Here is a 15,965-nt window from a genome sequence, read left to right as displayed (position 1 = left end):
GACCAGATCATTTCAAAACTAGCAAAACTGAGGTAACAAAAGAGCTGAGATTCACTTACAGCACTATTTATTTTATATCAATATTGCAAAGGATAGCCCTGGACAGTATTGCTGATGGCCAAAATATAAGAGAATGATTATAACTTTAGTTAAATACTAGTACCTTAGGGGCACCTGGGTGGCTTAGTCGGTTGAGCGTCCGACTTTCGCTTAGGTCATGATCTCGCGGTTTGTGGGTTCGAGCCCCACGTCGGGCTCTGTGCTGACTGCCAGCTCAGAGCCTGGAGCCTATTTCAGAGTCTGTGTTTCCCTCTCTTTCTGACTCTCCCCTGCTCATGATGTCTCTCTCTCTCCTAGAAATAAATAAAAAATATTAAAAAAACCACTAATACCTTAGGTTCAATGCTTTTCTTTCTTCATTTTTATTTAGCAGATTTGAGCACTAATCTTCCAATAATGTTGCTTATCAGAATACCAGTAAAATAAAATCACTTCCTAGGAGATTTCAGATATTTTTAATTGTTGTAATCAACTGTTCATGAAAAAGCAAAGACCGTATCACAATATAACATAAAAAATAACAGCATTGAATCATTTATATTTTTAACTATAGCTTGTTAGTATATATATATTTTTCTAATTAAGAATAAAGCTACAGTAAACATTCATAGTGATGAGGCATTTTTGGTGTGTGGACAGAAGTTTTCATTACTTTACAGTAAATATCCAAGAGAACTAATGCTGAATTCTATAATAAGTGTATATTTAGTTTCATAAGAAACTGCTAAACTTTTTTTTCTAAAGTAGCTATATAATCGAAAGGGTCTGCACTTCAAGACTACCCTGGTTTTAGTCTTCTTGCCAGACTGAGATTTTCAGGTTGTTGGTTTTCCTTTCGTTTTGTTTCTTTGCCCATTGAAATGTATTTTTTCGGGTTTTTTTGTTTGTTTGTTTGTTTGTTTATTTAATTTTGAGACAAAGAGAGACAGAGCATGAATGGGGGAGGGGCAGAGAGAAAGGAAGACACAGAATCAGAAACAGGCTCCAGGCTCTGAGCTGTCAGCACATAACCCGATGCGGGGCTCGAACCCCCGGACCATGAAATCGTGACCTGAGCTGAAGTCAGACGCTCAACCGACTGAGCCACCCAGTGCCCCTGTTTATTTTTGAGACAGACAGAGAGAGAGAGAGAGAGAGAGAGAGCGCACTCCCACATGCACACGCAAGTTGGGGGTGGGAGGACAGAGTATCTAAAACAGGCTTTGTGCTGACAGCAGGAAGCCCAATGCAGGCTCGAACCTACGAACCTAGAGATCGTGACCTGAGATGCAGTAGGGCACTCAACCCACGGAGCCACCCAGGTACCTCTCTGTGCTCACTGAAATTTCTGAACTGTGGGCTGCTTAGCCCCCAAGCCAAGACATACAGATTTTCCCTCTGTCTGCCCACCGGGGCCACCTCTAGCCAATCTACCTTGTGCTCTCCGCCCGTTTTGAGGCTTCTGAGAGCCGTTCTATGTGTTTTGTTCCTATAGAACTGTAGCTGTAATTAGTGGGCGAGGTCTGGTGGATTGTGTGTACTCCATCTTAACTAGAGCTAAAGTCATCAGTCAAGATCCTTTCTATTTAATTCCCATGTATCATGAGAAAAATCGTGTATTTTAGAAAGTCCATGCTGTCATGTTGAAGCAAATTGTTTTAGCTATCCCATACCCCTGTCTGAGAGGGAAACATGTCTCTAGATGAACATGTGTCCCAACATCTCACATTACAGGAAGATTCTACATTAGCAGCTCTGAGCACTGCATGAGTGTATCAAGGGCAGAATAAGATTCACTTTAAGAATGAAAACAAACTTCCACATGGCTGCCTTTTTTCAGCTCTGTGAAAATTCACAATTTAACATTCCATTTAATTGAACTGAGAAAGTGCCAGCCTCTCCACCCACATGCCCAAAAGCCATTCTGCTCACACTTTCTTGTTTGGAGCACTATACTTTTATCCCCTGCTTTGAAAGAACTCACAGGACATCTGTCAAATAACCTCACAGAAGCTTTACGCCAGGGTATCAAAAATATTCCTTAAAAAAAATCTCATTCCAAAGCCACAGCATTTCAAAATTAGCATAAGTAACTCACAATGCCTTGTCATTAATACCTATTAGTAGAGTTTAATTTGTTAAATTTTCACATTGCTCCTAATGTCTGTATATTATTTAGAAACTAGTAATTCATGCATAATGGATGCACAGCACACTAATCTCTTTTAAAAGTAAAATTAATCCACTATTTGTTTTTAATAAGGTAATTATTTGATATAATTACTAATATACATAATAGATGCATGTATATATATCAAATATATGTGCATATATAAAACACACATTTATTATACTTATTACTAGAGAAATGAAAAGAACATTTGTGTGGGGTTCTTAAAAATACATTCATATTATTTAGACAAGGAATCTATCTAAATAAAATACAACAATGTCTTATCTGGATAAAATATAGACAAACTGAAATCACTTAATATATCTAGAAGTGTGTTTGCATTTGTCTTTATCTTGCAAGTCAAACATCAACATACAGATGTTAAAGCAACATGAAGGATGAGAGACGGTTAGGCTTTTCAAAAGAAAGTATACCTTCCTCAAGAGGAACAGCATTGGTTGAGGCTATATCAGTTCTATGATATTCTTTTGCCTATGTTTATTCCCATACAACATTATGGCTTATGGGGTGTTAAATGAAAAGATTTTAAAGATCACATGAAATTGTGTTTTAAAGATGTCAATTAACTAACATGTAGTTTGTACATTTGCTTGTTTGAAGCCATAATTAAGCCAAATTATATGAGAAGGTCATGTTCTATAGATCATATTTTCATTTTTTATTTTATGTGACAATTACACATGTCAATTTTCTTTCCGGTTACATCCATTCCATAGGTGCAGCCTATGGGATAGGCAAAGCAAGCAAAAGACCGAAGATCTGGTCCAGCATAGAAGCATCTCATCTGTGACATCCCAGCTAATTTCAATGGATCTGTGGCTAGAGAATCTCTGTATGTGACCTTGAAAGTCTTTTTTCTTTCTCTAAAAGGACAACTATTAATAAATACTATGGAGCTGGAAGCAGAAACTCTAGATGCTCATCCATCACTTTGACATTTTTCTCTGTAATATGAGAGCATTATATGTGGGTACACACACACACACACACACATTCTCTGTGGTATGAGAGGATTGTATATGGGTACACAAACACACCCACCCACATATTTACACATGTGCTGCAATTTTCACGATGAGAACAATACTTTAGAGCAAATGATTTACTTTTTCTTTAAAACACACAACAATGATCTTTTCACCATATAGTAAAAAAAAAAAAAAAAAAGTCAAAATCAGTATCAGCTCAATCCTAACCACCGAGTCAATAATAGAGCAGATCATCCCATGGAGAAGTTCAAATAATAATGATGTGGTAATGATAAAGCTACTCACTATTGATTTTGGTTCTCTGCCTTCATGGAAGGATTGTGCATCCCAGATCTTATAAATTAAGCATGACTATATGCATTGCTTGACTAGTGGAATTAAACTGAAAGCAACATATGTTGGTTCTAGGCAGAAGCATTTAACTGCTGGTGTTGGGACTTTTCTTTCTCTATCTTAGCAATCCTAAAGGCATATGTTGGTAGGGAAGGGCAATAATAAATTATAACATAGACAACAGCTGACTTAGAGAGTCACACAAACTTGTAGAGGATTTTGCACGAGGTGGATTAAAAAAAAAAAAAACTTTAATATTTTTTAGCCACTCACATTTTTGGAGTTTCTTGTTACTGAACCATAACCTATCCTACCCTGACTAAGCCCATTGGCAGTGTGGAAATAAGAGGATTAACATTTACAGAGTGAGCCTAGTACTATATAAGAGACTTTTGTAAGATTAGTCAATTACTCTTCACAATAATCCATATAGGGTTGGTATTACTACTGCTGTTTTACAAATGGATTGTCAATACAGCTTTGTCACATGTGCCATTAATTGCTGTGGCACACCCCTCAACTCTACTTCTGATGAGTTCCATCAGTGGAGTTCATGATACTGTTTCATACTTTCTAATGAAAAACAATTTCCTACATAACCAAGGACCATCCTTGTTCCCTGTGAGTCTCTATCTGGCTGCGCCTAAATTTGGAAAAGAGTGATCCCAAGGGGAACATATTAAGAGTACAAGATTATACATCCATCCTCACATTTTTTTTTTTACATGTATTTGTTTTCTACTTAATGTGAGTTAACAAAAAATGTAAATGATTTACAACAACAAATATACCCAAGTAAATCACACTTCTTGGATCTAGCAAGTTAACATTTTATTTATTTTTGTTTGTTTGTTTTCTTGTGTGTGTGTGTGTGTGTGTGTGTGTGTGTTTTAATTTATTTTTGACAGAGAGACAGACAGCGAGAGCAGGGGAGGGTCAGAGAGAGAGAGAGAGACACAGAATCTGAAACAGGCTCCAGGCTCTGAGCTAGCTGTCAGCACAGAGCCTGATGCGGGGCTCGAACCCATGAACCATGAAATCATGACCTGAGCTGAAGTCAGACACTCAACCTACTGAGACCCCCAGGCATGTCAACAAGTTCACACTTTAACTCCTGTTTGTGGGCAGGGCAGTATTTTAAATTAGTTAGGCACTAGTCTCTGGTCTCAGAACACATTATTAATCCAGACCGCCACTTACCAGTTTTATGATTTCAGGTAAGCCTTGCCACTACTCTATGCTCTTTTCTTCCTATGAGTGCTGATATTGCATAAGAGTTGAGGGAGGATTAAAAGAGACGATCAATATGAAAAGTTTAAAACATAGCTTGATTGGGGCGCCTGGGTGGCTTAGTCAGTTAAGCGTCCAACTTTCACTTAGGTCACGATCTCGCGGTTCGTGGGTTCGAGCCCCGCGTCGGGCTCTGTGCTGACTGCCAGCTCAGAGCCTGGAGCCTGTTTCAGTCTGTGACTCCCTCTCTCTGACCCTCCCCTGCTTACGCTGTCTCTCTCTCTCTCTCCTAGAAATAAATAAAACATTAAAAAAAAATTAAAAATAAATAAAACATAGCTTGATATATAAGAAATAACATATATTGCTTTATTACTGTATTCTACACAAACAGAAAATAAAAACAGCTTAATATAGTTAATATATATTAACAACTTAATATAGTTTTGGGCACTTACACTATGTTAACACTGTACCAAGTACTATCCCTAAATTATACCATCACATTTTCATAACTCTGACACCTCATTGTCGTACCATAGATGAGGCAATTCACATTTTTGAAAGGATAAGTTGATTTTAGTTGGCTTGTTCTCACTTCAGATTTTACGTTTTACACTCCCACAATCTGAGAACTGGTAACCACGATTCCAAGAAGACCAGAGAGATCAAGGCCCAGGGTCTCAAGGGTATCAATCTGCCTATTGTTAAGATGAGAAGAACAAACACTAAGAGACATAATGTGCTGTAAGAAATGTACAAATGAAGCACTGTGAGAGTTCTAAGGAAGGAGCTTGCCTCTGACTAGGCAGATGGTTACACGGAGAGGGAATTTGGAATTTCAGCAAGCACAGAAAGATAGGTGGAATTTTGACAAGTGTAAAAGCATCCCTGGAGAATGGAACAGCAGGATAAAGGAGCTTACAAAAAAAAGTATAGGGCATATTAAAAATAGAGCTAAAAGGCTTGAATTTATGAAAGTATTTTCAAAGTAACTGTGGCTATATTATTCTCAGTAAATGATGGTATTACTCCTGTTAGCAATTTTATTTATCTATTGCTGAGTAATCCAGAAAGGCATGCCTTAAAACAAGAAATGTTTATTATTTCCCTTTTTCTGCAGTTCAGGAATTTGGGAGAAGCTTAGTTGGATGGTTTTGGCTCAGAGTCTCTCAGGAGGTTGCATTCCAGATGCTGGCCGGTGCTGCGTTCATCTGAAAGTTTTACCAGGACTGGAGAATGCGCTTCCAAATTGGTTCATTCACTTACCTGCTCTCAGGATGCCTCTCTCTTTTGGCATGAGGCCCCCGCATGGGGAGGTTTGAGTGTCCTTACCACACGGCAGCTGGCCTCCCTCAGAGTATGTCATTCAAGAGGAAGTAAGATGGAAGCCTCAATATTTTCTTATTACCTAACTTTGGAGGTCACACATCAAAATCATTTCTTCAGAGTCCTGGTGGCTACACAGGTCATCTCTATTCACTGTAGGAGGGGAGTTAACCAAGGTGTGGACATCAGGAGGTGGAGTATCACTGGGGCCATCTCAGAAGCTGGCTGCCGGTAGCTATTTCTTACTTTTAAAATAAAATCATACGTCCTACTTAGAGACACATTATTATAAGAATGTAAGATATCAAGTCAGGAATCATACAAAAAGGGTTAATCTAACGAGGGTATCTAGTTTCACACACTCAATAGCATGAGATTAGAAACATCTAAGGTCTTCTCTTATGTATCTTCTTCCCGTATTTCCTTTCTTACCAAAGTTTTAAGTGCTGTAGGTCTTCTGAACCATCAAGAGCAGTTGTGGTGTAAGATGACCTATGTCTTAGTCCTTCATCACCTTCTTAAAACTGATTTATATATTCATATTTGTTTCAATAAGATGCACATCTGAAAGTGAGGAGCTCACCATGGCTATTGAGAATCAAACTAAACATGAAAGGTTGGCAGAGGATTTACCTTGGGGCAACTTATCAAGACCACTGCTTGAAGGAAGGAAAAGACAGCGATGATTCTTGGAGCTGCTGTGTTCTATGAAGTGACACACTAAAATGGCCCAGGGAATGAAGACAGGCCAGAATTAGACCTTATTACCTTACTACCAATCTAACAATTTTGAAAATAAAGCAATCCAGGAGCTGTCACTTTATAGATTATTTTTTATCGCTACCAGTTTTAGTTGTGCTCCCAAACCGTAGTTATTTCCTCTTGCTTTATCTGGTCTCTTGCTTTTATTGGCCCCAAGTTCCATCAAATGAACTGCTGAAAGTGAAACTCTTGAACGAGCTCATCTGCTGAACAATGAACTCAAAACAAGCCTAGGGCAGCAAACGGGATTTTAATTGCTTACTTCTATTTCTCCTGGGCCTAGCTCTCTAGGTGATTGTGTGACAAGAGGTCTCACTAAATTCAGAATTGTGGGACAAAATACCTAAGCACAAGTGGTAACCATCCACGACCTTGATCTTCTTGTTTGCATGTCTTTCCTTAGTCCAGGTAATGCTACTTAACACAATTACCTGGAGATAGTAAGAGATTATAGACTGCCCTCACTTCAGAGAGCTCTTGAAAGGGCAGAAGGGGGGAAATAATTGTATTATCCTAGCCATTATTAAGCACTTATTGAAAGCCACCAGAGGGCTAGACATTACACTGAGAGTATCCATTCTGCACACATTAGGAAATGCATACGCCTTTTACTTTAGAAACATATTAACACCATTGCTCTTGCTGTCACTTTTACTTTCATTTCCTATAGAATCTTTTGGGACATCTTAGGTAGTAAGAACTCATTTGGATTGTTTCTCTAGAATGACCTTTCATCCTCTTTGTCAGTTTATCTCAGCTGGGAAATATGTCTATTCCCAGAAATGATCTTCCTCTTCAGCCATTTCTATATTGTCCAAAGGGCAAGGATTCAATTCATCCCCATACAGTTTAATGGAATGAGTAAAAAGTGACAGAGATGGATAACTGTTTGCAGCATTTGCTTATGCCCGGCCTCTAAAGTGCTTAATATTTCAAGGGAGCCATTCTGGATTCTGCAGGATACCAGACATTTTGCATTAAGTACTTATTAATATACACAATGACCGGTAAGGTGGGAAAATGCCCCTATGCTGCAGATGTTGAATTTGAGATGCAAAGAAATTTAGAAACTTCCTCAAGGCTAAGCCAACAGTAAATACTGGAGGCGGATTTGAACCTCATTCTGTCTAGCATAAATGTAGGTGATTTCCAGTTGGCCGACATTTCAAAATACAGAAAAAAAAATCAACACCTGCTTAAAGAGTTTTCCACTTACAATTTTAGTATTAAAAACCGTGAACAACTAATGTATGGATATGATTCTGAGTTTATAAAGTGGTGTTTGTGTTTATTTCTTTAAGAATATTGTAATTTTAGGGAATAAGCCAAACATCTTAACATATGGGAAAGAAAAATGATTATGGCTATCTTCACTACTAGAGGTAAAGTGCCTATCAGGACATCAGAATTCATGTATGCAAAAAGTCTAGTCATTTCTGAAGCTTATATAATTTTTAAACTCTGAAATAATATCTTCAAGTGTTTTGCCATTTTTTGTTTGAAAGCTTACAATTTTAAAATCACTTTAAATGACAAAAATAATCTTCCTAATATGATGAGCACAATTGCCTTCACATGTCCATGTTAATAGTTTTTCCAACACTTAAAGAAAAACCTCAGGGGAGCCTGGGTGGCTCAGTTGGTTAAGCGTCTGACTTCGGCTCAGGTCATGAGTTCATGAACCCATGGTTCATGGGTTCGAGCCCCACGTCAGGCTCTGTGCTGACAGCTCAGAGGCTGGAGCCTGTTTCAGATTCTGTGTATCCGTCTCCCTCTGACCCTCCCCTGCTCATGCTGTTTCTCTCTCTCTCAGAAAAAAACAAAACAAAACAAAAAACCAAAAAAAAACCCAAAAAGAAACATTAAAAAATCCCTCAGAAATATAAAGTGCCCACATTTTCATTCTGCTATACTTAGTATCATAAGGTATTAAACTATATATTTCCTGCAGTTACTAGTTTTTACAACAATTTACTTATGTGTGTGTATAATACGTAATTGAACAGTTTATTACCATGATTCTACCATTTGTTTTACATTTAAATGTATTGTGTTTTACAATTATAAACACTGTTGAAATGAATATCTATTGGCATATAAGATTTGTCTTCCTTTAAAATTTTTCCTCATGATATATTTCTAGGACTAGATAAGATATAAGAATATTTGGTATTTGAACATTTTTAACGACAATTCTTTCTTTTTTTAATTATCAAAGTAACACATATCAGTGCAAAACATTTGGAAAACACTGAAAAATATCAAGAAAAAATAATTAGCAATGGTAGTATAACTTGGTGTTTTGCATTGCCAATATTCTTTTCTATCTTTATTTCTATCTAATTTGGAGAATGTGGGGAAGCGTTTTTCAACACCTGATGAATATGTTTCAGATGGTGCTCACCTCTCCACATCAGGGTGAGAATAAATATTACCCAAATTTGACCAATCAGCCCAACATATGGTCTTTAAACCATGATGATGGGTATATATATTATGGGTACAGGGGAAGCAATTAGTGGTCCAAGCAGAGTGACTTCTGGAACTTATATAGAAGCTGCTGAAAAGAGACACTTTTATTTTTCTTTACCCTTGGATTCAGTCATGAGAATACAGAAACTTGGAGACACCAGGAACAATCACTTGTAAATAAAGGATGTACGTGCACGTGCAAACACACACACACACACACAGAACAAAAAGAGAGTTGAACAATTGAGATAGTGGAAGTCCTTACATACTTTTAACCCTTTGATCCATCTTAGCGAGGAAGCAAACTTATCCCTGGAACTTTCAGTTATACAGAGCAATTAAATATTATTTTTATATAGTTATTTTGAATTAAGAGTTCTGTCACATGCAGTCAAAAAAATTCTAATTCACTTATTATTCTACAACCAAAAGAATAATCACTTAGAGTGTATCCTGCCAGTCTATTTTTAAATATACAGAACACATGTAGCATGCCATGCAATTATATATATATGNTATGATTCTGATTTTGTAAAGTTGTGTTTGTGTTTTATTTCTTTAAGAATAGTGTAATATTAGGGAACAAGTTAAACATCTTAACATGTTAAGACACTAAGCAATATATATATGTATTTCTAAATACTCATTTAATAAACAAATATTTCAAAGTATCATTATATATTAACCTTTAGCACATCTTAATTAAAAACAGCATAGTCCAAGGTATAGATTGTATAATCAATTCTCTACTTCTGGATATTAATGAAACTAATATATTTTTGCCATTATAAAAATATTACACAGAAAGAGATCAGATTTATGTTGACCAGAGATGGGGGGCAGGAGGGAGGAGGACTTGAGAAAAGTGGTCAAAATCTACAAACTTACAGTTATAAGATAAATAAGTAGTAGGGGTGTAATGTACAACATGATGACTTACAGTTGACATTTAACTTAGCAAAGTTCAGTACATGTTCACCACTGATTATTCTATAGGAATAAAAGACTCCTAGAAATAAAATTGTTTTTTTAATTCATACCTATTTTTAAGATACATAAAATTCTGCATCTCTGAAGACCTCACATTATTTACTCTTGATAAAAGGGGTTTTGTTTATAATCTTTCTCTGATATTCAAATTACCAATCTGTTTTCCTTTCCCCAATATTTCTGTCCATACTTAAAAAAAACTCATAAAAATCATATTTTAAATAACTTTTCTATAATTAGCAGATTTTATTTTGACCCAATTTGATATTCTTACTCTTTTAGTACACAAATTCATCCTTGTATTGTTACAATGAAAATGCTTAGTTTTATTTTTATCATCCTAATTTCCTGATTAGCCTATTTTGTATTTTTTACATTCTGGGGGTTTCACGTTCCCCCATGTCCTCTGTGTCATGCAAAGTAAACTCTTCCCTGTTCGTAAGCTAGTCAGTTTAAAGGCATGCAATCTTTAAATTATAGTAGTAAATCTCCATAGTTTTAAAGAAAATTACTGGACTGAAATTTCTCTGTCATAAAATAAATGGTAAGACAGTTCCTTTCAACTCTAGCCTATTAAGATAGGCAATTAAACCACCTTTACTTACTATTTAATCTCAGCCTTGCAGTTTTTACTGATGTATATCAGAGCTTTATCTTCATTTTTATTGTTAAATTATTATTTCATTTACATTGTAATTTCCAGAAATTATTCCTAACGTTTTTATTGTATTGTAACCTATATGTATGAGTCATTTAGGTTTTATTCAATATTTACATGATTACTTCTATTTCTTTTATAATTTTCCATATCCTTCATGTAATTTCTTCATTTGTGTTTTTGTTTGTTTTCACTTTTCACTTGAATGAAGTACATTTCTAATTATATGGATGATGTATTTTGCATGTGAATAAATTGATCTTCATAAGCGAAATACCCTCTGCTTTACTCAAATTCTATAAACCATGTTCTATTATTTTCTGTAGATACAAAGTTGTCTTTCTTATTTTTTTCTTTTAATAGTTATTCCATATTTCCTCTGGATGTTTGAAGATTTTTAATCTATCCTTTAAATTCCAATATACCACTAAGTTATGTCCTAACATTTACCACTTGTTTATCTCTTCTCTGTTCACCATGAACCATTCTATATGCAGTTCTATCATTCCACAAGTTATAACTTCATTAGGAATAACATTTGATATATTCCGGTTTTTTTCTACATTATTTCTTCATTCTTTCTGATGACTCCTTTTAGTTTTATTTTGTAATGTTACCTCATCTTTTATTTCTCAATATTTTCTTTAAGTAAGTAAACACAGAAGATGATACAAACTGAAAAACATGATTTATATTTAACAAATCCTATTTAAAAGATTTTTCCTTAAGGGCGTTTGGGTGGCTCAGTCGGTTAAGTGTCTGGCTTCAGCTCATGTCATGATCTCACTGTTATTGAGTTTGAGCCCCGCATTGCGCTCTATGCTGACAGCTCAGAGCCTGTAGCCTGCTTCAGATTTTGTCTCCTTCTCTCTCTGCTCCTTCCCCACTTGTGCTCTCTCTCTCAAAAACAAAACAAAACAAAACAAAACATTAGTAAAAAGATTTTTCCTTATATTCTGAGTGTGATCTGTATTTATATCTTTTATATATTGCACTGACTTCATAGAGTCCATTTTTATATTTTAGTCATCCATCATGAAAAGGAGAGGGAATACCTCTTGGTATTTAATTGGCAGAAAACAAGAGAAGTAAATTCTTTTGCAGGTCATGTCACTGATCAACTATGTGACACTAGAATTTACATCTCAAATATAAAGCTCGGTATCCAGATGATAAGCTTTCATGTTACTTTCAAAGGACTCAGTAACATAAAGGAGAACAGAAACATAAAGATTATAGATATTCTTTTGAATATTATCCAAATTCTATTCAGGGTCAATTTCTGCAACCAATTTTTGGCCCTGACTTTCACTCACGTGGTTAGATGCAGGTTCCTTATTTGTTCTTTTATTGATGAATTAGAAAAGCACATCTCATGTCAAAAATTGGCTTCATAGGATTCTCTGAAATGTGCACCATGGTCAAAACATTGCAATCACTGACTTTGTATTCATTTTGGCTGTGTTGCATTGAGAGTCATAACTGCAACTAACTATCTTTAAAAGTGGTAGCAAATGATGTCAAGCTAGACAAATCAATATTTATGCAAGTTTCCTCTTGGTTTTTCATTTCATTATTTTTGAGTCTCTTAGAGAGGGGTCTCTTCACTTACTTTGCCATTTATCCATAATGAGGGTTGGGTTGATTAGGTGAAAACAACACAAAAGAAATATCATCAATTAGTGATGACCCAAGTTGATGAGACTCAACTGTAAGGCCTAAAATACCCAGACAAAGTGATACTTGAAGGAAGGAAAAAACAAAATAAGCCAAAATAACAAANTAAAAAAAATACAGTATTTTAGAAGGGTGTTTGCCTACTCTGAGCACCAGAATCCGACAGCAATAACCAGATAAATTTTACTATATGTCTCTATAATAATTACTAAGAGAAGTTCTTTATGAAGAAAACTAACCAACTTTTTGACAGTCTCTAAGCCAACATTTATAAGGTTATAATGGTAGTGAGGTTCTCATGTACATTTTCAGTTCTTACTAGTATCTGAACCAATGTTGTTTTACTAAGATTAAAATGAATAATCCCATACACTGTAGACAACCTTTCAGGTATTCATTTGCAGTAATTACCCAGGATGTGTCCCCATGCCACTTCTAAGCTACTGATACTTTTTTTTCTGTTAACAAGTGTGCTGCTCTTTCAAAACAGTAAGGGAAACGCTGGTTGACTTTGACAGTAAAGAATCTCTTCCTTAGCCCCACTCTGAATTCTTTCTGTGTTCTAGCCAATTCATTTCACCCATTGTTTTCTGCCAGGGGAGTAAAGGATATATTTAGCACGATGATTAATTTTTGTTTTTTTCTAGAGCAAAACAGATCTTCCTTTAGCTCTACTTTGACATCAATTCCCTCGACCTGCACACACAAAGATAACTAAGCACATATATGAATGGCTAGCAAACCTATGTACTGGCTGAATACAATAACTAATCCCATTTAGTAAAGAGTTGCCTTTGAAGTTATGACGTTTCCTACATCCTATTTTTCTAAGAATTACCCTTATCTCTTCCTAGAACATGCCTTGATCTGATTGGACTGGAAAAATAAACTCTTCTTTCTACCCCTATTCTTCCCTTAAAAGGGAATTTTCCTTGGAAAGAGGTGGGTTTGGGGTATTGCTCAAATCTATTATTTAAAAAACAGTATAAATTTTGGAAAGTATTTATTCTTACTAAGCTTCAATGTCTTTACCTAACGAATAATCAAAGATAATAACTGTTTAATAGATTTTTTGAAAAATGGTTGAGATAACATATGTAAGTAAATTTAGCACAATTTATGACAGTTATTATGTATTCAATAAGGTTAGCTTCCTGGGGGCATCTGGGTGTCTCAATTGGTTAAGTGTAGGACTCTGGCTCAGGTCATGATCTCAGGATTCCTGAGTTTGAGCCCCGCACAGGGCTCTGTGCTGACAGTTCAGAGCATGGATCCTGCTTTGGATTCTGTGTATGTCTCTCTCTGCCCCTTCCCTGTTGGCGCTCTGTCTTTCTCAAAATTAAAATAAACATCAATAATAATAATAATAATAATAATAATGTTAGTTTCTCTGAAGAACCAGACGTAAACCAGAACTAAAAGTGAGCCTTGAATTAAAACTACAGATACTTGCAGTAATGAAATACTATTTTCTGAATTCTAAATCCTAGAGATTTATTTTAAAATTTTGAAGCTTCTACTATTTTTGTTGATTACATCTGGTATAAATTTATCTAAACTATTTTTTATATTAAAAAAATAACTTACCTTTTGATGGTAGAATGTGTGTTACTATCCAAATATTTTGGCCTTTTCAATCCCTGGCTTATTTATAAATTGGAAATCTATATTTATTCACAGATAGCTCAGTGCTTATCAATAGTTGATGAGTTAATGAATATCAATTATTCCCTCTTAGGAAGGTAAGTTTATTGATCATACTTGGTGGATTTGAATTATTTTCGAAAGTTACTTTGAGAACTTTTGACCTTAATTCTAAAATCTTGATTTTTCAGAGAGAACTCTGACCTCAGAAATCTACATGGTTCTAAATATGCAATTTGGTTAATAAAAGACAACAACACATACCAACAGTTTCTACCCTGTGCCACAAACAATTCTAAGATGAACGCATTTAATCACAATGAATATGTGAGATAGATTCTGCTGTAATACAATATTTTTTAGATGATCACACTGAGGTGAGAAATGGCAAGTCACTTGCCCAGAGTCACGTAGCTAGTGGTAGAGTTCCCACATTGTTAATTGTCACCTCAAAACATACATCCTAAATTCCGAAGAGAAAATCTGCTTTTGAATAGTTATGTGATACCAAGCCTGCTGTTTAGGACATGAGAAACTTGAGTCTTTATACTAACTCCTGAATTATGGGAAGGACTGGAAATTGACACACAACGTTAGATGAAAAGACTAAATGCAAAGTAATCAACTCTGTTCATCAGCACGTATCTAAAACTTCATGGCTGCCTCTGAAAGATGGGAAAGCACCAGGTTGGTGTAGATACGCTGTTTCTCTCTGGAATACATCAAGAACTTTGCCTGATTACATAAATAAATGGAGTAACTGAACCCATGCCTCATGTGAAAACTTAAGTTTCTAGCAATTATTCCCCCTTAGGAAGGTGAGTTTATTTATCAATGTCTACTTGCTACACAGTCCAAATAAATCTTTTTGTAAGTGAAGCATCTGACCTGCTGTCCCGGATTGTCTGAAAAACATGACTATTCAACCCGGTCAAGGAATTACACCTTAGTTCAAAACATGCTCAAGTGCAATATGCAGCCTTAAGTCCTGGCTGACAAAATGTTGATCTTTTATTTGATATGAAAATCAATGGTCCCGAAAAGGAGGAGCAATCGTCCCATTAAGGAAATTGCTGCTGATTTTATATTCTGTCACATCAAAGTCAACTGGAGATTCATAGTCTCACATTTTATTGTTAAAACATTTTAATTTCTTTTAAGTGTGCATTTCAGGTTGTGAATCCTTGAGAAGAACAGGCTTAGTAGTCCCAATTTGCATATGAAAGCTACACTATTGTGACACCAACCTGTCAGCAGGTTTCCCCTGCCAAAAGTTCTTTAATGTGGGGATCTAACTGAAAAATTAAGGAAATAAATAAATATATATATATACATATATATAAATAATATGTTTAATGCTTACTTAAAAACTCTTCCAGATTTTCTGATTTACTTATTATAGGAAAGAAAGAAAAAGATATTTTCACTTTCTGGAGTGACTAAAGAAAGCATTCAACTTTGTTGGGCCTAAATTTGTGGATAACTGTTGGACCCTCCCATATGGGACATATTTAAATGCTCTCTGAGCCTGTTGTATTCTTCTCTTTTTATTTTAAGAAAAAGGAATCTCCAGCCAAAAGCGGATTCTGTGCCCTAGCAGAGATTGTACTGGATGTACTGGACAAAATAAAATAAAAAAAGAACCCAA

This window comes from Crocuta crocuta, unplaced genomic scaffold (genome assembly GCF_008692635.1).
Source record: "Crocuta crocuta isolate KB4526 unplaced genomic scaffold, BGI_CrCroc_1.0 scaffold41, whole genome shotgun sequence".
NCBI classification, from domain to species: Eukaryota; Metazoa; Chordata; class Mammalia; order Carnivora; family Hyaenidae; genus Crocuta; species Crocuta crocuta.
The sequence above is the reverse complement of the archived record's forward strand: the minus strand, read 5'-3'. Positions refer to the sequence as shown.